This window comes from Pteronotus mesoamericanus, unplaced genomic scaffold, assembly GCF_021234165.1.
Source record: "Pteronotus mesoamericanus isolate MK-2021 breed Mesoamerican mustached bat unplaced genomic scaffold, CSHL_Meso_final scaffold_85, whole genome shotgun sequence".
Classification (NCBI taxonomy): Eukaryota; Metazoa; Chordata; class Mammalia; order Chiroptera; family Mormoopidae; genus Pteronotus; species Pteronotus mesoamericanus.
Genome location: NW_026555329.1, coordinates 56724823 through 56747756, shown reverse-complemented (window position 1 = coordinate 56747756; position 22934 = coordinate 56724823). Strand labels below are relative to the sequence as shown.

Sequence of the window (22934 nt, the reverse complement as noted above, 5' to 3'; positions counted from 1 at the left end):
TATTGCGTTTCAGGTTGTCCTGCATTTCCCTAAATGCCTCTTCAGTCTTTTTGAGCTGTTTTTCCATTTCTTGTTCTTTCTGGAAGCTTCTTTGTACCTTATCCTCTATCTTACTGATTTGATCCTTGGCTTCATCCAGCCTGCTTTGGAGTCCTTCTAGTGTGTTCTTCAATTCAGAAATGGTATTCTTCATATCCTCTTGTGTCTTCTTGATCATTTCTATGTCCTTTTCCAGGTTTCTATAGTTTGTTGTAAAATCCTGATAGTTTCTCTGCAGTTTCTCCTAGTTATCTTTGCCTGGCAGAGCTCAATGAGCTTCCTTAGAGCCATTGTTTTGAATTAAATATCTGATAGTTCCCTTGCCTCTATTTCATTTAGCTCTCTCTGTGGGGAGTCCCCTTTTCCACTCATTTGGGGGGAATTTCTTTTTCTTCCCATTTTTGTGAGAGTCTGTTAAGTATTTTTGTCCTTTACTTTTCTTTCTGGGCTTGCCTCTGATGATGTCAGTTGTTGACCCTATATGACCTCAGGTTGTTTGTTTGAGCCTTCCAGGAGTCTACTGCCTGTGTCTGACTCCTCCTTGGGTCAGCTCTGTGACCCATTTGGTCAGGGCTGGGCTATTTTTTGGGATCTCTCTGCACTCTCAGATCGGCTCCTTGAGTGCGCTCTCGGCCTGGCAGGATCCCCTGCCTGCCTGGGCTCGCATGTGCTTGCCCCAGACCAAGGGTCTTATTCACGACCTCGTGTACTCAACTGGCCCTCTTGGCCAGCGAGCTCCACGGTACTGGTCAGTTTAGGGTCTTCTATTGTGTGTTTTCCCCGCTTTTGGCTCTTTGGGTGCGTTGCTTGCCCTCACCAAATGGGGACTACGGAAATGGGAGGAAGTCAGCTCCAGGACTCTCTGGTTAATCCTGTCTCCAGTCTCTCCTACAGGGATTCTGGGCAGCTCTACTAATTTTGTGGGCCACTCCGCTATCGCCCGTGGGCGGGTCAGTTTACTCCTGCCCTTACTGCTCTGTGCACTCCCTCGCAGGCCGTATAGGTGCCAATCTGTGGGAGGCCTTGCCGGCCGGTGCAAGCGTTCACCAGCCAGCGTGGGTCACACACATGCTCACCAACTCTCACCGATCACTCGGCGTAAGTGTGCGCGCCACACTGGGTGTTTGGGGTGTCTATGTGCTTTTCGGCTTTTGGCTCTTTGGGGGTGTGGCCTCTTCCCACGCAATGGAGACTAGGGCAAGGAGAAGGAGTTGGACTCCCTGGTTCCTCCTCCCGTTCTTTTCCCAACGCCTCTGTCTCCAGTCTCTCCTCAAGGCTCTCCCAGCAAGTCTGCACTCAGTCCCGCAGCTCACACGCATACAAGTTGTGTGTGGAGCGCACAAAAGGCAGGTTAATTGATTCCCTTATGCCTGAGCGAGATGGTAGCTGCAGAGTGGGAGGTGCATTGTCACCCTGCCTTGACCGGCTGCCATGTCAGTTCTCTTCACAAAGTTTTCCTCACCAGTCTTTTCCCAGGCACCAGCCCACCCTGCTGCCGCCTCTACCCAGAGATCAAGGAGGGTGGCTGCCACTGCAATTTTTGCGTTGGCCCTTTAAATGTGTCTTTGCCTCCCCAGCCACCTGTCTCTGGCAAAGAGCGCCCCTAAGCTTTTTGGGGTTGCGTTTTGTCTGTATTTTCTTGGTTTTAGCTGCTATATTTTAGGGGTCCCTGTTTATGATTCAGACCCTGTTCTTCTCGGGGGAACCTAACTGGCCGTTTCAACATCCCTCTGGTGCCAGTGCCCGTGGCCCACCCTCTTGAGCCTCCACCGCACTTCTCACCCATTGGGATGTGTGAGAGTCGAATCCACTGTCTGCGGCACCAAGGCTCCTCTCCCACTATCGTTCCATTGTTTTCCAGGTGATTACTCCACTATTTAGTCACAATTCCAGTTTGGTCTTTGGAGGAGGTCATCGTGACTCCCATTCACTCCTCCGCCATCTTCTACAGGATCCTAAGGTTTCACATTTTGAAATTGTCTCACCAAGAGTTGGTAATTTCATCAGGGCACAGAAAACTTCTCCAGTGCAGTTAGGAAACTTTACAACCACCAGACAATTGTTAATTGCTGCTATCTCTGATTACAGACATTAACCATTCAGCATCTACATTTCAAACCTGAAAAGCTTTGAACATAACAGCTGGTCCACTCTCAGCATATCCTGCTTGGACCAGAGGTAGGGTATAGGATAAGGAGAACTGCCCCAAATCACCCACTAACCATTCCTCATGCCAGCTAGGCCAACTAAATACCCACATATAAAAAAATTATGACATTCTAATTCCATCATATTATTTATATAAATTGTATACTTAATTATGTGGTAAAGGTACAAGTTGACTGGCCCTGGCAGGGTAGCTCAGTTGATTAAGCCTCATCCTGAAATGCCAAGGTTTCAGGTTAAGATCCCTGGTCAGGACACAAAAAGAATCAACCAATGAGCCCTAGCTGGATATTCATCCAGGTTCACAGAGGTTTTGGGTTTGATCCTCAGTCAAAACTCATACAAGATGCAATCAATTAATGCATCAATAAGTGAAACAAAAAATTGATATTTCTCTCTTTCTCTTCCCTCTTCCTCTTTTGGTCTAAAACCAAGTTAAAAAGCACGAGCTAACTTTTTATATTTTAAGTGACATTTTATTTAAGTACGGTTGATATACAAAATTAAATTAAGTAGTCATTAGACATTCGCATACATTAGGAAATGATCACCTTGTTAAGTCTAGTACCTCTTGATGATGCTATAGTTATTAGAATATTATTGACTATATTCTCTATGCTATATTGACATCCCCAAGACTATTTTGTAAGTACAAACCTGTATTTCTTAATTTCTTCCCATTTTTTTATTAAATATCCCTCACATCTAGCAACCATATAATGTTCTCTGTATCTATGAGTTTGTTTTTGTTTTATTTGTTTGCTTATTTTTTCTTTTAGATTCTATATAAAAGTAAAATTATATGATATTTGTCTTTCTCTCTCTCACTTATTTCACTTAGCACAATACCCTCTAGGTCCATACACATTGTTGTAGATGGCAAGATCTCATTCTTTTTTTATGGTTGAGTCATATTCCACTGCATATATATATACCACCTTTTCTTTGTCCATTCATCTATTGATGGATACTTAGGTTGCTTCTGTATCTTGGCTAATGTAAGTAATTCTCTAGTGAACATATGTATGTATATGTCTTTTTAATTTAGTGTTTTGTGTGTCCTTGAAAAAATACCCAGAATTGAAATTCAGGGTCCTCCTATGTCTCTTCTTATAGAGTTTGTTTAAAAGTCTATTTTTTCTGGTGTAAGTAATGCTACCTCACCTTCTTTTGTTTGTCTCCATTTTCATGAAATGTTTTTTCCATTCCTTTACTTTCTCTGCATGTGTCTTTTGATCTGAAGTAAGTCTCTTATGGACAGCATATGTAAAGTCCTTGTTTTCTTATAAATCAATGTCTTTTAATTGGAGCATTTAACTAATTTACATTTAAAGTTATTTCTGCTAAGTATATAGATATTGCCATTTTATTATTCATATTTTTATCTTTTTTTCCTACTCCAAGAAGTCCCATTACCATTTCTTGTAATGATTTGGTGGTGATGAACACCATTAACTTTTTCTTGTTTGGGTAATTCTTTGTCTGTCCTTTGATTTGAAATGATAGCTTTGCTGGGTAGTCTAATCTTGATTGCAGGTCCTTGCTTTTCAGCACTCTGAATATTTCATGCCAGTCCCTGTTGGCCTGCAAAGTTTCTGTTGAGAAATCAGATAGCAGTCTTATGAGAGGTGACTTATTCCTTTTCTCTTGTTAAGATTCTTTGTCTCTGACCTTTCACTTTTTAATTATTATACTTCTTGGTGTGAGTCTCTTTGATACCTGTTTGAGACTCTCTGGTCTTCCTGGATTTGTATGTCTATTTCATTTACCAGGTTAGGAAAGTTTTCTGTCATTTGTTAAAATAGGTTTTCAATTTCTTGCTGTCTCTCTTCTCCTTCTGGTATTTCCATATGTGAATATTTGTATGCCTGATGATGTCCCGGAATTCCCTTAAGCTATTCTCATATTTTTGGATTATTTTTCTTTTTGCTTTTCTGATTGGGTGTTTTCTGCTCCTTTATGTACCAAATCTCTGATTAAATAATCTGTTTCATTTAATCTGTTGATTTCTTCAAATATATTCTTTATTTCAATCATTGCATTCTTCATTTAATATTAGTTCTTTTTTATGTTTTCTATCTTCATTTTTATATTTCCTATCTCTCTGTTCAAGTTCTCACTGAGATCATTGAGTATCCTTATAACCAGTGTTTTTAACTCTGTATTTGGTATATTACTTCTCTCCATTCTGTTTAGATTTTTTTCTGGAGTTTTTTTTGTCTTTTCATTTTGGTATTGTTTCTTGTCTACTTATTCTGTCTGCCTCCCTGTGTTTGTCTCTATGTATTATGTAGAGCTGCTAATTCTCCTGGTCTTAGTTAAGTGGTCTTATGCAGTACACATCCTGCCAGGCTTAATTGTACAATCTGCCTATTCACTTGAGCCATGTGCTCCAAATACACATTTTTTTCAATTTTTTACCATATTATTTTCCATTACTATTTAATTCCCTTATACCTCATTACCCTGCAATCACCACACTGCTGTCCATGTCCATGTGTCCTTTTCCTTTTTGATCAATCCCTCCACATCTACCCTCCTCACCATTGTTGTCATTCTGCCCTCTATTGATGAGCCTCTCTCTATTTTGCTTGTTAATTCAGTTTGTTCATTAGATTTCATGCGTGAGTGAAATCATATGGTATTTGTCTTTCTCTGACTGACTTATTTCACTTAGCATAATGTTCTTCAGGTCCATCCATACTGTTGCAAAAGGTAAAACTTTCTTCATTTTTATGGTTGAGTAGCATTCTGCTGTGTTAATGTTTTATACTTGTTTTATCCTCTCATCTACACATAGACACTTGTGCTGCTTCCATATCTTGGCAATTATATATAATACTGCAATGAATGTAAGGGTGTTTAAGTTATTTCAAATTAGTGTTTTGGGTCCCTTTGAATATATTCTGAGAAGTGGAAAGCTGGGGCCAAAACACAGATCCATTTTTAATTGCACGATGTATCTCTATATTACTATCCACAGTGGCTGTACCATGTACATTTCAACCAATAGTACAAAATTGTTCCCCTTTCTACACATCCTCACCAATACTTTTATTTGTTGATTTATTCATGATAACCATTCTGACAGGTGGGAGATGATATTTCATTGTGGTTTTTATTTTCATTTCTTCGATGCTTAATGATGTTGAAAATCTTTTCACATGTTCATTGACCATCTATATGTCTTCTTTGGAGAATTGTCTATTTAGGTTCCTTGTCTATTTTTTAATTTTTTTTTGGTGTTGAGTTCTGTGAGTTCTTTATAAATTTTGGATATTAACCCCTTATCAGATATATCATCAAATATGTTCTCCCATTCTGTAGGTTGTCTTTATTTTTTTTTTTTTTTGATATTTTCCTTTGCTGTGCAAAAACTTTTCAATATGATATAGTCCTATTTGTTTAGTTTTTCATTTGTTTCCCTTGCCTGGAGAGATATAGCTGTTAAAATATTGCTGAGCAATGTCTGAGATTTTACTGTTTTCTTCTAAGATTTTTATGGTTTCACGTCTACCTTTTAAGTGTTTAATCCATTTTGAATTTATTCTTGTGTGCAGTGCATGAAGGTCATCTAGTTCTATTTTTCTTCATGTATCTGCCCAGTTTTCCCAACAACATTTGTTGGACAAACTCTCTTTAGCCCGTTGTACGTGCTTGCTGTGTCTGTCAAATATTAATTGACTATAAAGGTGTGGATTTATTTCTGGGCTCTCCATTCTGTTCCACTGATCTATGTTTCTATGTTATGCCAGTACCATGCTGTTTTGATTACTATGGCCTTATGGTATAATTTGATATTAAATAGCATGATTCCTCCAATTTTCTTCTTCTTTCTCAGGATCACTGTTATTATATGGCTTGTTCCTGTAATTAAGGGGAGCACATATAGTTTTTGTCCATTGAGTATTTGCTGATACACCTGAGACTGGGTTAATATCCAAAATTTTTAAAGTGTTTACAAAACTCAACACCAAAAAGTCAAGCAACTCAATTAAAAAATTGGCAAAGGACCTGAACAGACCCTTCTCCAAAGAGGGCATAGAGGTGGCCAATAGATATATGAAAAGATGCTCAACATCACTCATCATCAGAGAAATGCAAATTAAAACCACAGTTAGATGTCATCACACATCTGTCAGAATGGTTATCAATGATAAATCAAGAAACAAGTGCTGGTGCGGATGTCAAGAGAGGGGAAAACTTTTGCATGCTGATGGGAATGCAGGCCAGGGCAGTCACTGTAGAAAGCAGTATGGAGACACCTCAAAAAATTAAAAATGGATCTTCCTTTTGGCCCAATGACTCCACCTATGGGAATATATCCAAAGGTACCCAAAACACTCATTTGAAATAACTTAAGCACCTCTATGTTCAATGCAGCATTATATACAATTGCCGAGATACAAAAGCAGCACAAGTGTCCATAAATAGAAGAATGGATAGAACAACTATAGGACATTTATACAATGGAATACTACTCAGCCATAAAAATGAAGAAAATTTTACCCTTTGCAACAGTATGGATGGTCCTGAAGAACATTATACTAAGTGAAATAAGCCAGTCAGAGAAAGACAAATACCATATGATTTCACTCATGTGTGGAATCTAATGAAAAAACTGAACTAGCAAGCAAAATAGAGACAGACTCATAGATGGGGAACCAATGACAGCTAGTTGGGGGAAAATTAGAGGGCGGAGGGATTAAGCAAAAGGAAAAAGTACTCATGGACATGAACAATAATATGGTGATCGCTGGGGGTAGGGTGGTATAAGGTCACTAAATGGTAATGGAAGTAAGATACAATAAAAATTAAAAACAAATAAAAGTAGCACACTGTTATGAACAACTATATTGTAACAAACTTGACAATATGGAAAAATGCATAAATTCCTAAAAACATATACTCTTCTAAGACTGAATCGATAACAATTTGAAGCAGCAAAATTGAAGTAATAATCAAAAAACTCCCAAGAAACAGAAATGTTGCACCAGATGGCTTCACAGGTGAATTTTACCAAATATTCAAAGAACTAACACCTATTCTTCTCAAACTATTTCAAAAAATTCACTCAAAACCATAAAAATCTTAGAAGTAAACATAAGCAATAGAAATCTCTGATACTTCGAAGAGAAACATTTTTTCTAACATATCTTCTTGGACAAGGAAAACAAAAGAATATGTAAACAAATGGAATTACATCAAACGAAAAGGTTTTTGAAGGGCGAAGGAGACCACGAACAAAACAGAAAGATAACTTACTAAATGAAAGAAGAAATTCACCAATGATACATCTGATTAGGTGATTAATATCAAAATTTATAAACAAATACAATTCAACACCAATTAAAAAAAGGCAGAGGGTCTGCCTAAGCCTTCTCCAAAGAGGACATACGCACGACTAACAGACATATGAAAAGATGCTGAACATCAAAGTGCAAATTAAAACCCCAATGAAACATTATGTCACAGCTGTCATCATTGCTACCATCAAAAAATCAACAAACAAAAACAGCAAGTGCTGGCAAGGGCGTGAACAAAAGGGACCCCCTGTGTGCTATTGGTGGGAACTCAGACTGATACAGTCACTATGGAAAAATTATATGGTTCCTCAAAAAATTAAAAGTGGAGTTTCTTTTTGACCAAGCAATTCTACTATGGGATGGATACAAACACATACACACACATATAACCCCAAACCGCTGAAAAATGGACAAAAAAGCATGGTAATTATACATACAATGGAATATTACTTGGCCATAAAAAGGAATGAAATGTTACTATTTGTGATAGCATGGGTGGTCCTAGAGGGTAATATGCTAAATGAAAGTCAAGTCAGACAGAAAAAGATATATACTATATGATTACAAGTATACTTGGAATCTTAAAAGCCAAATAAATGAACAGCAAAATAAATACGGACTCATAGATATGGACTTATGGTAAACAGAGGGAGAGTGGTTAGGAGACTGGGTGAAAAAGTTGAAGCAATAAAGAAGTTCCAATTGGAAATTACAAAATAGTCATGGGATGTAAAGTACAGCATAGGAAACATTGTCAATAATATTTTAATAACTATATATGGTGTCAGGTGGGTACATGAAGGATCAAGGAGAACCAATTTGTAAAGTATATAATTGTCTAACCACTATGCTGTACACCTGAAACTAATACAAGTTTATATTTCTTATAAGTGGTAATTTAAAAATAAATAAAAATCATGATAACAAATAGCATGATGACCCATCAATTAGTTAAAATATAGCTGCCACAATCCATTCCTAAATAACACTGTCATATTTAAATAGTAGAATTTTGCATCCGGATAAAAGTAACTGAATGTTTATCCATTACATCAATCTCCATAAAAACTGAGCTTGATTTTATTCATTTAACATTCTGCAGCCCATAAGACTTAACCTGCAGCAGTATATATGCTCATATGTTGGTTGAAATTATTTCATTGCTTCATTTTTCTCATTAACCCCATAAATTATAATTGAGCTTGCTATGGTGCTAACCATTTTTTCTGTCCCACTCAATCATTTTTTAATGCTTCCAAGTTTGCATTGATAATTCCTAGTCTTACCAGTGATGACTACAAATTTAGTCATTGTATCCACTTTTAAAATTTTCCTCTCTAAAATCCCAGTTCTAACTATTCTGAGATCCAAAAGATATAGAATATAATAGTTGCTAAATTTCCTTAATAATAGGGACTGCCTATTTATGACTCTTGCAGTTATGGTAGGCAGCATCTTACTCAGCACAAATGTTTATATGTCTTATAATTAAATAACTTTTAATATTTTAGAGCATCGGCCGGGTAAGGAAATATGGTTCTTTTTGTAGGAAGTATAATAACAGCTGGTTTTATATTTTCATTTCTCTCTTGACAACAATTTGGATTCTGTCCTGAGAGACTGACAATGGCCAGATGATATAGAAAAATAGAACGCTGATTTAAAACATCTGCAGCAACCAACCCAGGAAGGCATACAAGAACTGCTGCAATAATTGGCCCAGAACAATCAGAATTTGGTCAATGACTGCCAGCTTCCCTAATTTTTGCCTCTGCTTCCAACTCAGGATCACCTAGAAAAAGACGAATAACGCTTCCAAATCAGTTACATAAATGTTGTTGATCTAGTTTGCCCTCCTTCTACTTCCCATGTCAATTACCTACAATCATAGCACAACTGAAACCTTCCATTTTTTTTTTCTTTCCCTATAAAATAGCTTTCCTACATCCTGGCTGCCTTTGAGTCTTTGACTGCAAGTGATGATTTCTGACACCCATGATATAGCAAGCTCTGAATAAATAGCCTCTCTTCTCTCTAAGGTTGTTTTCATTTATTTTTACAGCCCTAAAGCTGTTCTATTTTTTCAGTGTCTCATGGCAGACTGAGAATTAAGATCAATGACAAAGTGGCTTTTGTTTTTACAGGAAAAATTATCAAACAGGTTTTTATCCACCTTATTTTACTCTTTCAACACTTCCCAGCATTATACTGTTTTTAAATTAATAATGTAATGATATAATATGATCATTTCAGTAATTGATTTAATGTACATAGCATTATATGAAACAAAATGTTATTGGTATTCCAGGTATTCTAATCAATAGGGCAACTGCAAGAAGCAATATTTTCTCCAATAAACCAGACCCACAAAACTTTTTTAAATTTAAGTATACAGTAAAACTTTGGCAAAATCTTTCATAAAATGCAGACGAGAGCAAGAAAGACACTGGATCAAATCTGAGAAAATTTAATTTTCCTACAATTAATGGCTTTGGTAATTACCAAGTGTTTACATTCCATATCTGATCTCATTTAACAGAGACACAAGTTAAAGAAAATGCAGAAAAGTGGAAACGTGAGATTTATTTCTATTTAAAACTATTCATAAACTTCAATTACATGGGACCGTGTCTTTGCTTTTTAGTGTAGTTTGGATAGGAGAACAACACTCATCAATTAAGGAAAATTTTCTTTTGCTTAAAACTTCACCTTAATTTTCTGTCTCATCTTCCTGCTTCCTCAGTACTGACAATGAACATGAGCGAGATCACTCCTAGGTTACAGCTGAATATTAAACAACAAAGTTCAATAAAATTCAGCAGCAATTATAATGAATTTATTTAGAAATCATGGCAGATTTACCTGATAAAATAACACAGGAAAGAACCATATTAAGATGGCTAAAGGAGGGTCTGCAAATGTTAACAGAGGTACAAGTCACCCCAGAGATCGTGGTAAAATGCAGATTCTGAATCAGCAGGTCTTTGATACTGCTGGAGTGTTTACATTCCTAACAAGCCCCCAGGTAATGCCAGGGCTGCAGATGGCACTTTGAGTATATCAAGGGCCTACTGATAGTCAGTTAGGGAGTGGGGAATGGCATGCAAATATGCCTTGCCAATGTTTTAGATGAAAAAGTAAAAACTCTAGTTTTAGTCTCCTTCTCCACATATGTAGAGATCTTACTACTTATAGGGTTGATTGTAAAAATTACACAGAAACAATTAATATGTCTAACTCAATATTTGGTGGATATTAAGCATATTTTGAATGTTGGTCATTATTGTGACTCTGCTTTTGAATTGAGCTTTAATAAAAATATCTGATATAAAGTTCAAGTTCACTGTGTGTTAAGGCATTGTTCTACATTTTACATGCATCATTTAACAATTCAAACTATTACCAATCCCCATTTTATGAGTATGAGTGTTAATCACTGAGAGGTTACCTAGGATAAAAATCAAGAGGACAGGGGTTCAAATCCAGATAGTCCCACACTAAAGCCAAAAATTCTGAGCTAGTATAAAACACCAAACTGTTACATTAGACTCACATGAATCAGGGATTTAACCAGGGTCAAGCTTTACTCAATAATGTCAAGGACACAAAAAATTAGAGGACTCACACAAAGTAAAGATCAATAACTGCTCCCAAGTTTCTTCTCGTGTTGGATAAGCCTCCCTGGCTCTGACTGCATGAAGTTTCTAAACTAGGTTCGCAGCCTCATCTCACAAAATGCTAGAATATAAGATATCTCTATTTTGTACTCCAGAGGGTTATTATAATGACACCAATGTGACATTATCCAGGGAGCAATGCTGGTAGATGCTGAGTAACCCTTCAGGAACATCCCGCTTAGGGACATCTGTTACCAGTTTAAAGATAAAGTCTCTTTCTCATGGGCAAATATCATGCATTTGTTTACCAAAAGGTCAAGTTAAAAAGATTAGTATAAGTGACAAGTTTATTCTCCGTCCACTCACCTCCTCAAACTCAATTCACCAACCAACAGTGAAAGGAAGGACTGGATCAGAGGCCAGGTGTTTTAAAATGTTTGTCAAACCTTTAACCAACAGGCAATAGAGCCGCTCAAGATTATACAGCATATATGGTTTGAAAAGCTAACTCCTTAATAAATGGTGGTGATAATACAATTCAAAAACACAGCGGCAGGGTGTTTAAGGGCTAAGAGGACTGGAGCGGCATCCGAGGCGGAGGCAGTGGTGGCCGGGGAGTGCGGAGTGCAGGCTTGGGGACCAGGTCCTGTAGAGGGTGAGGAAGTTATCTTTTCTTTCAGCAGCAAACTGGTAAAGCAGGTGGCTGAATGGCAAGATAAATTTCCTCTGTGGGGTAATGGGAGGTCAGAATGCTGGACCCCAGAACAGAGACGCCTAGATGATTCAAAAACTTTGTGACAGAGCAACTTCATCTACTTTACTGGATTGATAGAAAGAATGCCATGCATGCTTTCAAATCATTATCTAAGAAATATCACTTGGAAGTTGCTATTCAAGGTATGCAACTTCGTATCCATGTTCTACAAAACAATTATTCAAATTCTGGAGTAATAGTTCATGCCTTAGACACACTATATGTCATCTAATGATGACTAAGAAAAAGTAGAAGAAAATTTCACAAGACAGAGTCAAGATTTGGGAAGCCAGTTTACAGAAATTTTCACTAAACAACAAGAAAATGTTACTTTCTTATTATCTTTGTGGGAAGAGTTTGATTCCCATGCCTTTTCCCTGGTGTGAAGCTTCGTTCTTCTCTTTTAAAGCAGTTAGGGCCTCAGGTGCAGCAAATTATTTTAGTCAGTCCCATGGTTATTTCAAGATTGATGGACTTATTAGCAGATTCTGGGGAATGATGTCTTACTTCTGTAGGTACTAGCAAGAAGTAATGCAACAACCAAGGAAGTTGTTGCTTTTGAATATGCTTTTGAGAGACAACTAGACATTATTACAAGGAAGGGCAATAGTGATGAAGGTATAATAATAGGAGATTGTCTGATTTTGCTCTAAAATTTGTTTAAAAAACAACAATTCCAATCAAAATTTTCTTAAGGAAGCCTCACGTAGTCAACATATGAAACCTTGGTATGAAAGTGGAGATTAAAATTCTGACTGGTCTGAACAGAAAGTACAAATATGCACCTAATGCCGCATCTTTGTTCATGTCCTGATATGTCCCAACAACCCTACTGGGGCTACCAGTAGCTTCCAGAAAGCCATGTTCCAGTGAAGCTTATTGCAGCAGCTTTGCACTATCTTATTAGCTACTGGAGTTCCTTCTAAAGAGAAGGAGAAGAACACATTAGAACAGAATGGTAGTATTGTGACTCCTTACAAAAGTGTAATTCAAGAGCAAGATCTGCAACTTGAAGTATTAAAGCAGCAGATTTCTACATTAAAATGTCAAAACAAACAGCTTCAGACAGCAGTCACACAGCAAGTACCTCAGATTCAGCAACAAAAGTATCAGCAGAATCTTCTTAAAGTACAGTTAGGAAAAGACAATCAGCATTAAGGTTTTTACAGTCATGAGGCTCAAGTGAATGGTATTCAACCAGAGGAAAATGGTAGGTAGTGAGAGGAAATAGAAGGATAAAAATAAGTAAGAGTGAGGAACTCTTTCCTTACAGATATGACTATGCTACTGTTAAATACTATATAGATTTAGAATATAAAAGAATGAGATAGATCTTCAAATTTGATAAGACATATTGCTGAATGAACAAAACAAATTACCCAACAATACACAAAGTATTAAATCAGTTACTTAAAAAGGATAGAACAGCTCTGGCTGGTGTGGCTCAGTGGATTGAGCACCAGACTGCAAACCAAAGTGTTGCCATTTTGATTCCCAGTGTAGGGCACATGCCTGGGCTGCAGGCCAGGTTCCCAGTATGGGGCTCACAAGAGGCAACCACACATTGATGTTTCCTTCTCTTCCTTCCCTTCTCTAAAAATAAATAAATAAAATATTAAAAAATAAAAAAAGATAGAACATAAAAGAAGGCTATATGTAAAAAAAAACCTGAAAGTATTCAAAGAAAAGTGATTAACTTTAGTGAAAAATTGAAGATAGGGAGGAGAATTATATTCAAGGGGGACTTACACGTAGTTAATATATGTGTGATTTTTTTAAATTTAACAATACTGTACTCCTGAATTTATGAATCACTTGTATAATCAAAAATAAATGTAAAAAAATGTTTTCAGTTATAGGAGAAAAAAAGTAATTAGGAACTTTTACAAAGTCAATTGATTGAAAAGAACTCTTTGATTAAAAAATTGAAATCTGCCCTGGCTGGTGTCGCTCAGAGGATTGAGCACCGCCTGGACACCAAAAGGTCACCAGTTTGACTCCCAGTCAGAGTACATTCCTGGGTTGCATGCCAAGAGGCAACCCATTGATGTTGCTGTTTTTCTCACACATCAATGTCTCTCTACCTCTCTTTCTTTGTCCATTCCACTTGCTCTAAAAATAAATAAATAAAATCTTTAAAAATTTTTTAAAAATTGAAATCTTCCCAAATATCCCCAGATACAAATGAAGCAACAACTGCAGCTAGAGATTCTGAACAAATTGAAGAATTAAAACAGGAACTGGCAGCATTACCATCTTAGTTAAATTCACAATTTTTGGAGATCACCAAACTACAGAAAAGCAGGAGCTGTTACAGAAAATAGAAGCTCTTGCACAATCAGTTCCTATACCAGGAAAGAATGAAACTGTAATAGCTGTAAAAACTCCTGATGTAGAAGGAAGACTGTCAGCAGTATTACAAAAGACTAAAGAATAACATAAAAGCTTTGTCTGAGGAAAGAATTGCCTTTAAGGAGCAGCTGGACTCATCTAACAGTATCACTGTCATTTTACCAAATGAGAAAAACCAGCTCAAGTGAACATTATAGATTCTTGAAAAAGAACAAAGTCCCCTCTTTGTGTTGTTGGCTGATTGGGATCAGAAAATATTGTCATTAAAAAATAAACTCAAGAAATTTGGTAATCCAGCTGAAGAAGAGGATGAACTTGAATCCACAGACCAAGATGACAAGGATGATGAAGACAAAGATGATGACAAGGCCCAGGGTGATATCTAGCTTTAAACTCTCTAGAAATGATAGAGATCATTTTGTAACTTTGAACATGGAGTCTTAAGACAGTACTTTGGTTTTCCTCCACAGAAAATAAAACTTAATAAGCTGAGTGGAAACATTCATTAATAAGACTATTGATGTATCTTTTAAACAATGCTACCCATGTTGAAAACCCATAAAACTCTAACTTTATGCAGAACACACATCTTTTATTGAAATTCATCTAAACTGTCCCAAAGTATAATCTGAAAGTGCTTCAAACACCAAAAATACACCATTTTAAAGCATGTGGTGGCAGTATTATTTGCCTTAGTTCATTGGTTGTTTACATAAACCCTGTATTTGTCTATTATTTTCACTTTTCAGATTTTGTGACTTTAAGTACTAACACATTTAATTTAATGTGTCTTGGAATTATTGCTTCTAAATTCAGTATTGAAGTCCTTAGCTAACAATTTCTTTTTAAAGATATACAGTTATTTAACGCAAGATAGCATGGGCAGTAGGTGGTGGGAGGCAGTTCTTAGAGTATATACAATATATATCACTAGCCCTCCATCTGTGTTACTCCTGAGATGAGTAGGGTAGGACAGATTATAATAAGTGTCCTGACACCTGATATGACTTCACTCTATGCCTCAGCAGAGAAACAGAAGGACGTTGACAAAGTGTTAAGGAAAGTTCCTGAAAAATTTATGCAACAGTGTATTAGCATGTTGTTGGTTTGGATTTTAAGCTAAATGTTAAAATAAAATACAAACTAAGCAGTCATACTACTCAGGTTTAGTATTGTTATTTGATTAGTGTAAAGCATATTATGTGCCTAGTTTTTAAAAGACCCAAACTATGATTTATATATAATTTATTGGCATTTTTGCTGAATAGCTTTAAGTCAGTTAATAGATTTTTTAAAAAGCACATGAAACAATGTGTCATTATGTAATGTTTTCATAATAAATATATAAAAAAGAAAATGCAGTAGCAACATTGAGGATTATTTATTTATCTGAGAGTTCTAACTTACAAGGAAGGTCAGAATTTAGTCAGATGGACAACAAAACCAAGGAGGCAATCAAATCACCAAAGCGCACGCAAGGCACGTGGTCCACAATCAGGGGGCGTGGGGACGCACACAGGTGCACCACACATCACAAAAGCAGGATTCAAAAAGTGCAAGGCAGCAGTCAACGGCCAGAGGGGACGCACAGGGGAAAAGAAACCAGTCACAGACTAGAAATAAAGGCCAGGCACACAATAATACTACAATAGCAGCAGCTATTTGACTCAGGTCCAGGCTTCCTAAATGATTTTTGATAAACGCAATGGCTAAACCCAGTGCCCCTTGCCTGGGCCTTGCAGGTGGATGGACCTAATTGTTGGCAGCTATCTAACAGCAAAATGCCGAAACTGGGGGAAGCAGCTGTGCGGGGACAGCGGCTCGGACCCAGCAGGTCTGAGAGAAACGAGGTTGGAGCCGTTCCTGAGATTAATCAAAATTGAATCATTAAAAAAAATTTCTATAAAGTCATTTGTGTCATGACTTAAATATAATTTCACTTATATCAATCAACTGCTTCATTTATACATTTTAATTTTGCCTAAAATTTTGTCTCTAATTATAAATCCTGTTTCATCTTCACTTCCTACCCAAAGTGTATCCATTAATGCTCATTTGCCAGAGTAGGAGTATGTACTCACTCATCCAAAATAAAACCCTCGAGTTGAAGAACATAGACAGAAAAATGCTCTCAGATATGGTTCTTAGTTTAAATTTAAGATTTTTGGTGTCTTGTCATACTTTAAATCATAATCTCTAATACAAAAACGCACAGCACTTCTGTGATTCTTATTTGTTCTAAGATGATGAGAAATGAATGACATGGGATTGATTTTAAAGGCTAAGTGCGTCTGGAAATTTTTCAGGAACCAGCATTAAGGGAGATTTATTTTATTGAATCTAAAGAAGAGTGAAATTTAGCATTTCCAAGCACTGCACAAATACACTTTTTCAAATGTGTAGATTAATAAAAGTATGTTTAACAATGTGAGTTCTTTCAAAACAACTCAGCATCCTGTAGCAAATGTCATATTAAAATGTACAGAGTGTTGTTGTCTTCAAACAAATTGTCATCTCTAATGTCACCGGGTGATGGATGAAAAAAACATGCACATTTACTATTGATTTAGTACACTGAACTGCCTTCCAGATCTTTCGACACTTTGTGATAAATTGTACCTACCAGCTCTCCTGAATTGTTTGTTTGATTGTTTTCTGAGTCCATAATCCCATCAGATATCTGAAGAGTTTCTACTGTCATGAATAAGATTACCATTAATTGGCACAAACTGAGTCTGCCTTGCAGATCACCCATTTCTCTTCCTATGGCTTTGTGCAAGGAACTTTGCTGAGTGTTAGTTTCCTATACTCCAAAGGAGGATACTATGTCTTGTTATGCAAAACTCACAAATGTGTGAGGCACAAAAATGCAAGTGACTGCGAAAATATTATTGAAAAAGTTAAAGCAGTATGAACATTAAACTACAGGCATACATCATTTCTTGTGCTTCACTTTATTGCACTTCGCAGATGTTGTGATTTTTTACAAATTTGAAGGCAAGACTCTCCACCAACAAAAAGATATTTACTTGCTTTATTATGCTATTTGTTCTATTGCAGCAGTCTAAAACAGAGCCCACAGTATCTCCAAGGTATGCCTGTATTATAATGTTATCTAGACATTTTTCCAATTAAATCCCTCACTACCTTCACTTCAACCTATCTTTCTGTGCCACTAAGCTAAGAGAACATAACCACTGCCTTATGTATGTGTACCATCTAGACTTCCAGTGATACACAAACAGCAGAAGGCAAAAGTGAGAGAGTCTATGCATTCTTTTAATCTAATCTCTTTGTATTTGTCATTGTTCACAGGTTTCATTTTAGTGCCTATGCATGTCAGCCCATGTTTCTTTTACTGGAGGTTCTAATGCATTTCAAACTCTTATGCATCCCCAGAAGGCTTGCATCATGCTATGATTTCTCACTTTTCTCTTAAGTTTTAAGATTTTAAAAAAGAAGCCTGAGGCAGACCAAGAGCAAACACATCTTTTCTCAGGGATGTGAATAGACAATGGGAGACAAATGCAAGAGTTTTCCCCGGACTTCTCTGGCTTAACATTCATTATTGGCTCATGCAAAGAGGGCTGTGCTAGCATTTTCACTAAGCTAACAATCTCCTTTTGATGAACTACTAATACCTAAATACACTGTCCATTGTCCGAACCAGGTACCATAATCAATAGAGGAAAATAAGAAAGCATTCTTTATTTCAAGAAAATACAAAGAACCACAAAGATGCTGCATACTTGCTCAGGAAAAAAATACTGCTCATTATTTTTTGATACCTGATATATGACAGAGAATGAAGGAACAAATCATGGGGGGGAGGGAGCAATGCCTCCAAATTCTGGCTCCACCATAGAATCTCCAGAAATTATTGTTAAGAATAAAGACTTCTCCCACCTGCAGCTCCCTTCTTCTCCCACTGAATCAGGAATTAAGGAGGAGACCAAGAAACTGTATATTAAAACTGACTCTAAAGCAGCTGCTTTACAGCCCTTAGAGTCCTGCCAAACCGTATAGTCCAAACTATTTATATTAATGGATGATGTTAAAGCTCAGAGATTAATTGAACTGCTCAGGTCCCTCCAACAGACCATTGTTAACAGGAATCCAGTTTCCTAACCCCAACTCCTTCCTCAACATTTGCTGTTTCCATATGATGGAGATGATTATGTAGATGCTATAATTACCAATATACCTGTCCTTGGAAAAATAAAAAATATCAGGAGGTCTACCTTAGGTTTCATTTTCTTTTGCTGAACCTAACACTTCATCTCTTCTCAGGAAACCCCTTTCTCCTATTTCTAGTCTGTAAAAATAAACAAACAAGTAAATCTTAACTCAATAAAAGACCTGGGGAATATATGCTACTAGAGACATCTAGCTTTTTTAGTTTAAAAAGTCTGACTATTCCTCTCCCTAAATGAAAAAAATAACATTGTTCAAAATTGTCATTAACAACCACTTTGGGAACTCTGTAAATCAATCAAAGAGCTAGAGATTAAGAAGTATTTTCTCTTACAAACTGATACAGCTGTGCATAGTAATAGTGAAACTATGTGGCCTCTTTTGCCAAGTTGTAATCCTCCCAACCAAGTTGGTGAGAACTGATTTTACAAGTCCAGGGAAGGAAAAAACTAGCAACATTGTTGCCAAATATGGTGGAATTCATTTTAACAAAGTGCTGTAACTCATTAGAGGCATTGTCAGTAAATGCAACAAACTGAGTAGGAAACAACTGGGAACACCATCTGATCTGCTAGGCTGATCTTTTAATCCAAAATGAATCATTTAGTGGTCTCTGAAGAAAAATTTAGCATGAAAATTATGTTTTAAAAGATTTTATTTATTTATTAGACAGAGGGGGAAGGAGGGAGAAAGAGAGGGAGAGAAACATCAATATGTTGTTGCCTCTTACACTCCCCCAACTGGGGACCTGGCCTGCAACCCAGGCATGTGCCCTGACTGGGAATTGAACTGGTGACACTTTTGTTCGCAGTCTGGTGCTCAATCCACTGAGTCACACCAGCCAGAGCTGAATTTTTTTTTTAATTTTTTTAAAATTTACTACAACTGGCATATTGGGACAATGCTCTAACCAACTAAGCTACCCAGCCAGTGCTAGCATAAAGATTCTTTAAAAAAAAAAAAAAAAGGTCAGAAGGCCCATGGCAAGCTCTCCACACTTTCCTAGCTTAGTGGGATGTAGTTAGACTTTAAGGGAGACACAGCAATCCCAGCTGTAAGTGAAAGCTAAAGAAAACTTGAATATCAGCTGAACTGTCAAAGTGTTAGAGTGGAAGATATAAGAGGTTGCAAATTGTGAAAAGGAAATAGAAGATGAGTGCATTTATCATACTTTAAGTCCAAACTTGCTACAAAAGAAAAAGCAATAAAGAAACAGGGGAGGGAAGGTGGGAGAAAGAAAAATAATTTTTTAAAAATCAAAATTCAATTTCACTACAATATTATATCTAAAATTTACATTTTGAACAAAAAAATCTTAAGAAATCGAGAAGTGTGACCTATATTCAGGAACAAAGCTGTTAATAGAAATTGAACTGTAATTGCGGCAAGATATTGGGTTTAATATTCGTTTTGTGTGTGTGTGTGTGGATACACACACACAAATACAGAAACTTTAAAACTAAAATGAGCATTCCCTAATTCACTATAAAAGTTCAACATCAAATTTGAGAAGAAATCAGTAAATTAAAATAAATTAATAATGATTAATAAATCCAAATAAAAAATGAAGGAAATGTGCAGAACCTCAAGTATATCGACATAATCTCAATGAAAGGAAGAGAAGGAGAAGAGAAAGGGTAAGAAAAATAATATTTAAAGAAATAGTGTTTAAAGCCTTCTCATATTAGCTGTAAAACATTAATCTGACCATTCAAGAAACTCAGTGTACTCCAAGTAGAATCACACAAGCAGGTCAATATCTAGTAGGGAATGTCCCAGCTGATGAAAAACGAAACAAGACAAAAATTTTAAAACAATAAGACAAAGTGGTCCACTGGAATACATCACTCTAAGAAGTTATAGAAATTTGTCCTAGCACCAAAAAAACCTAAAACCAAGTAATAACTATCTAAAGAAATAGTGTCAGAAATATAAAATTTGATGAAAGACACAAATCTGTACATTCAAGAATCTCAACAAATGATCAGCAAATACTTTCAAAATGATCCAAAATGTGAATCTAGTTACAATCAGTGGATAAGTGAATGAACAAATGGTGGTATACATATAAAAAATATTACTCAGTTATAAAAATATAAAAAGCACTGATAAATGCTAATGATTAGATAACCAAGGAAACCTTATGCTAATTAAGCCAGATAAAAAGGTCAGATATTTTATAGCTTCTTCTTACAATGTATTTGTCACAAAACATTTCATCATACTCCAGTCATGCATATTTGGTATATTTATTTTGGGATTTCTCTTCCTTTATGGTGGCAGATATTGAATAAGTATTTCTATAGATCAACAATACATAATCAAAGAATATAAGAAGTTTGCCAGAGAAAACACTTGAAGAACTTTTGGGGTTTTTAACATTTTTTTAAAAAGCTTACTTTTTTTAATTTCATAAATTGAAAAACCCAGTGACTCATGTATAGACTAGCTAGGGGGACATAAGTGATTTGTTTTAGTAAGAAACTGAAATCCCACTAACCTATGTTTTAATGTTCAGTTGTCTCCTTTGTATTTGGGGGCTTTTTTTCTATGTTAAAATTATTTTGATTTTAAAACTAAGTTCACAATCTCATAAAGCTGATTCTTCCAATTTTGTCAAATATAGATAAAGTCCAAATCACTAAATCTGATGCATTTTGTACTTGCAAAATACTCGGTACTTAATCATATATTAATGATATGGTATTAATGATTCTGTAGGTCTAATGTACAGCATGAACACTATGGTTAACACTACTATATTGAATACAAAAATTTGCTAAGAGAGATTTCAGATGTTTCACCACACACACAAATAATAACTGTGATATATGTTAATTAGCTGGGCTACAGTAATTATTTCACCATTTGTGTGTATGTATGTATGTGTGTGTATGTATCAAATCACCATACTGTACATCTTAAACATACACCAGTTTTACTAAAAAGTAAAAATCCCAAATACAAAAAAAAACCAAAAACAAAAAGAAGAAATACTGCTTGAAGCCAAATTTCTAAAATATTCAGACTCACATGCTCTAATACTATATTAGTAGTAAGTGATAAGAAGTATTTTTTTTAAGTTCGTTTATCTAATTTCAGAGAAAAACTGCTTTAAGTAAGCAGTATGCTCAAGTAAACCCTCTGAGACCACCTGGGACTTTGGATTCTAATAACTTAACTTATATAGAGTGTTCAAAGAAAGTCTTCTAATTTCATCTGAAATAAAATTTGTATTAAAATATATTATCCAAAATAAAGAACACTCTATCCATCTGAATCATGGAAGCTCTTATTAGAGAATCTGACACGTATTTTTTTTTTTTGGTCTCACTGTAAGCAACATATGAAATGCAGAGAATATTGAATTTGTTTTTTAACGAACTGTGAAGGGATTCTATTTCCTAGGTAGTCCACATGGTTCCAATTTCACCTGCAAAATAGTTCAGACACAATATACAGGGAATAGCTATGTAGGCAGCAGATTGAAGCTCCTTCACAACAGACAAAATACAAAAGAAATATTGTTTTCAATGTCTATTCCAACATCTCCCAAAGAATTCTGTGAATTACACCTCACACTTCATACTCATGGGAGAAACAAAGTATTTTTTAAAGATAATAACCATCATAATACAAATTTTATGCATGATGGCAGTTGATAATTCTGCTATACTGTCTCTAAGCTCTTTTAAGCCTATTAACTACCAACAAGTCAATATTATTATTGCTTCTTCACAGATAAAGAAAGCTCACACAACTGACCAAAAGAAGAACCAGAATTTGAGCCATGCTGTGTGTGACTCCCAGATCTGTGCTTTAAAATATCTCATATTTCTGTTGATAAAGTAACATGCAGTTAAGGACTAACTTCCAATTCCTATAGGTAATACGTTTTACTGGTCTACATGTCTACTCACTGGCAGAAAGAGAGCCACAAACATTAAAAGTAATTAATATTTTTAAATAAAACACTAAAGACCAAGTTAGGCCTCAGTTGTGAATTATCAGGTGAAGGGAAGATAATTGAAAATGAATAAGAACATTTTGGACTTCATATTCAAAATATACATTAGCTATTATTGTACAAATAATATAGATTATTTATACTTTCAAGACAGAAAAATTGTACATGTGACAATTCTCAATATGTTTCTGAAAAGCATTTAACTATGTGGCCTAAATGTCACATTATTTCTATGATCAGTTTTCTGTGTGCATATTTTGGTATTTTATTTACTGGTTTTGTTTTTTGCCAAAATGACATACAAACAGATGGTTGATTTTAAAAGTTTTACCTCCTGTAATAAGTGTATCTCTGTGCAGATGGAAATTGAGCTTCAGCGCCAATATTGGATATTTACCATATGGACAAGAAAATCTATGGCAGGAAACATTATGTCCAGCTTTGTACCTCAACACAAATCATGTTCAATCAATTGTCATCTGTACTTAGTTTTTGTTGTCAGAGAATTAAGAAGAAATGAACTGCTTAAGTAAAATATC

General features: G+C 35.9%; 1 pseudogene; it reads left to right on the top strand.

The window, feature by feature from the left end:
• Positions 1-10407: 10407 nt before the first annotated feature.
• Positions 10408-14620, top strand: LOC129063208 (general vesicular transport factor p115-like; annotated as a pseudogene).
• Positions 14621-22934: the final 8314 nt, after the last annotated feature.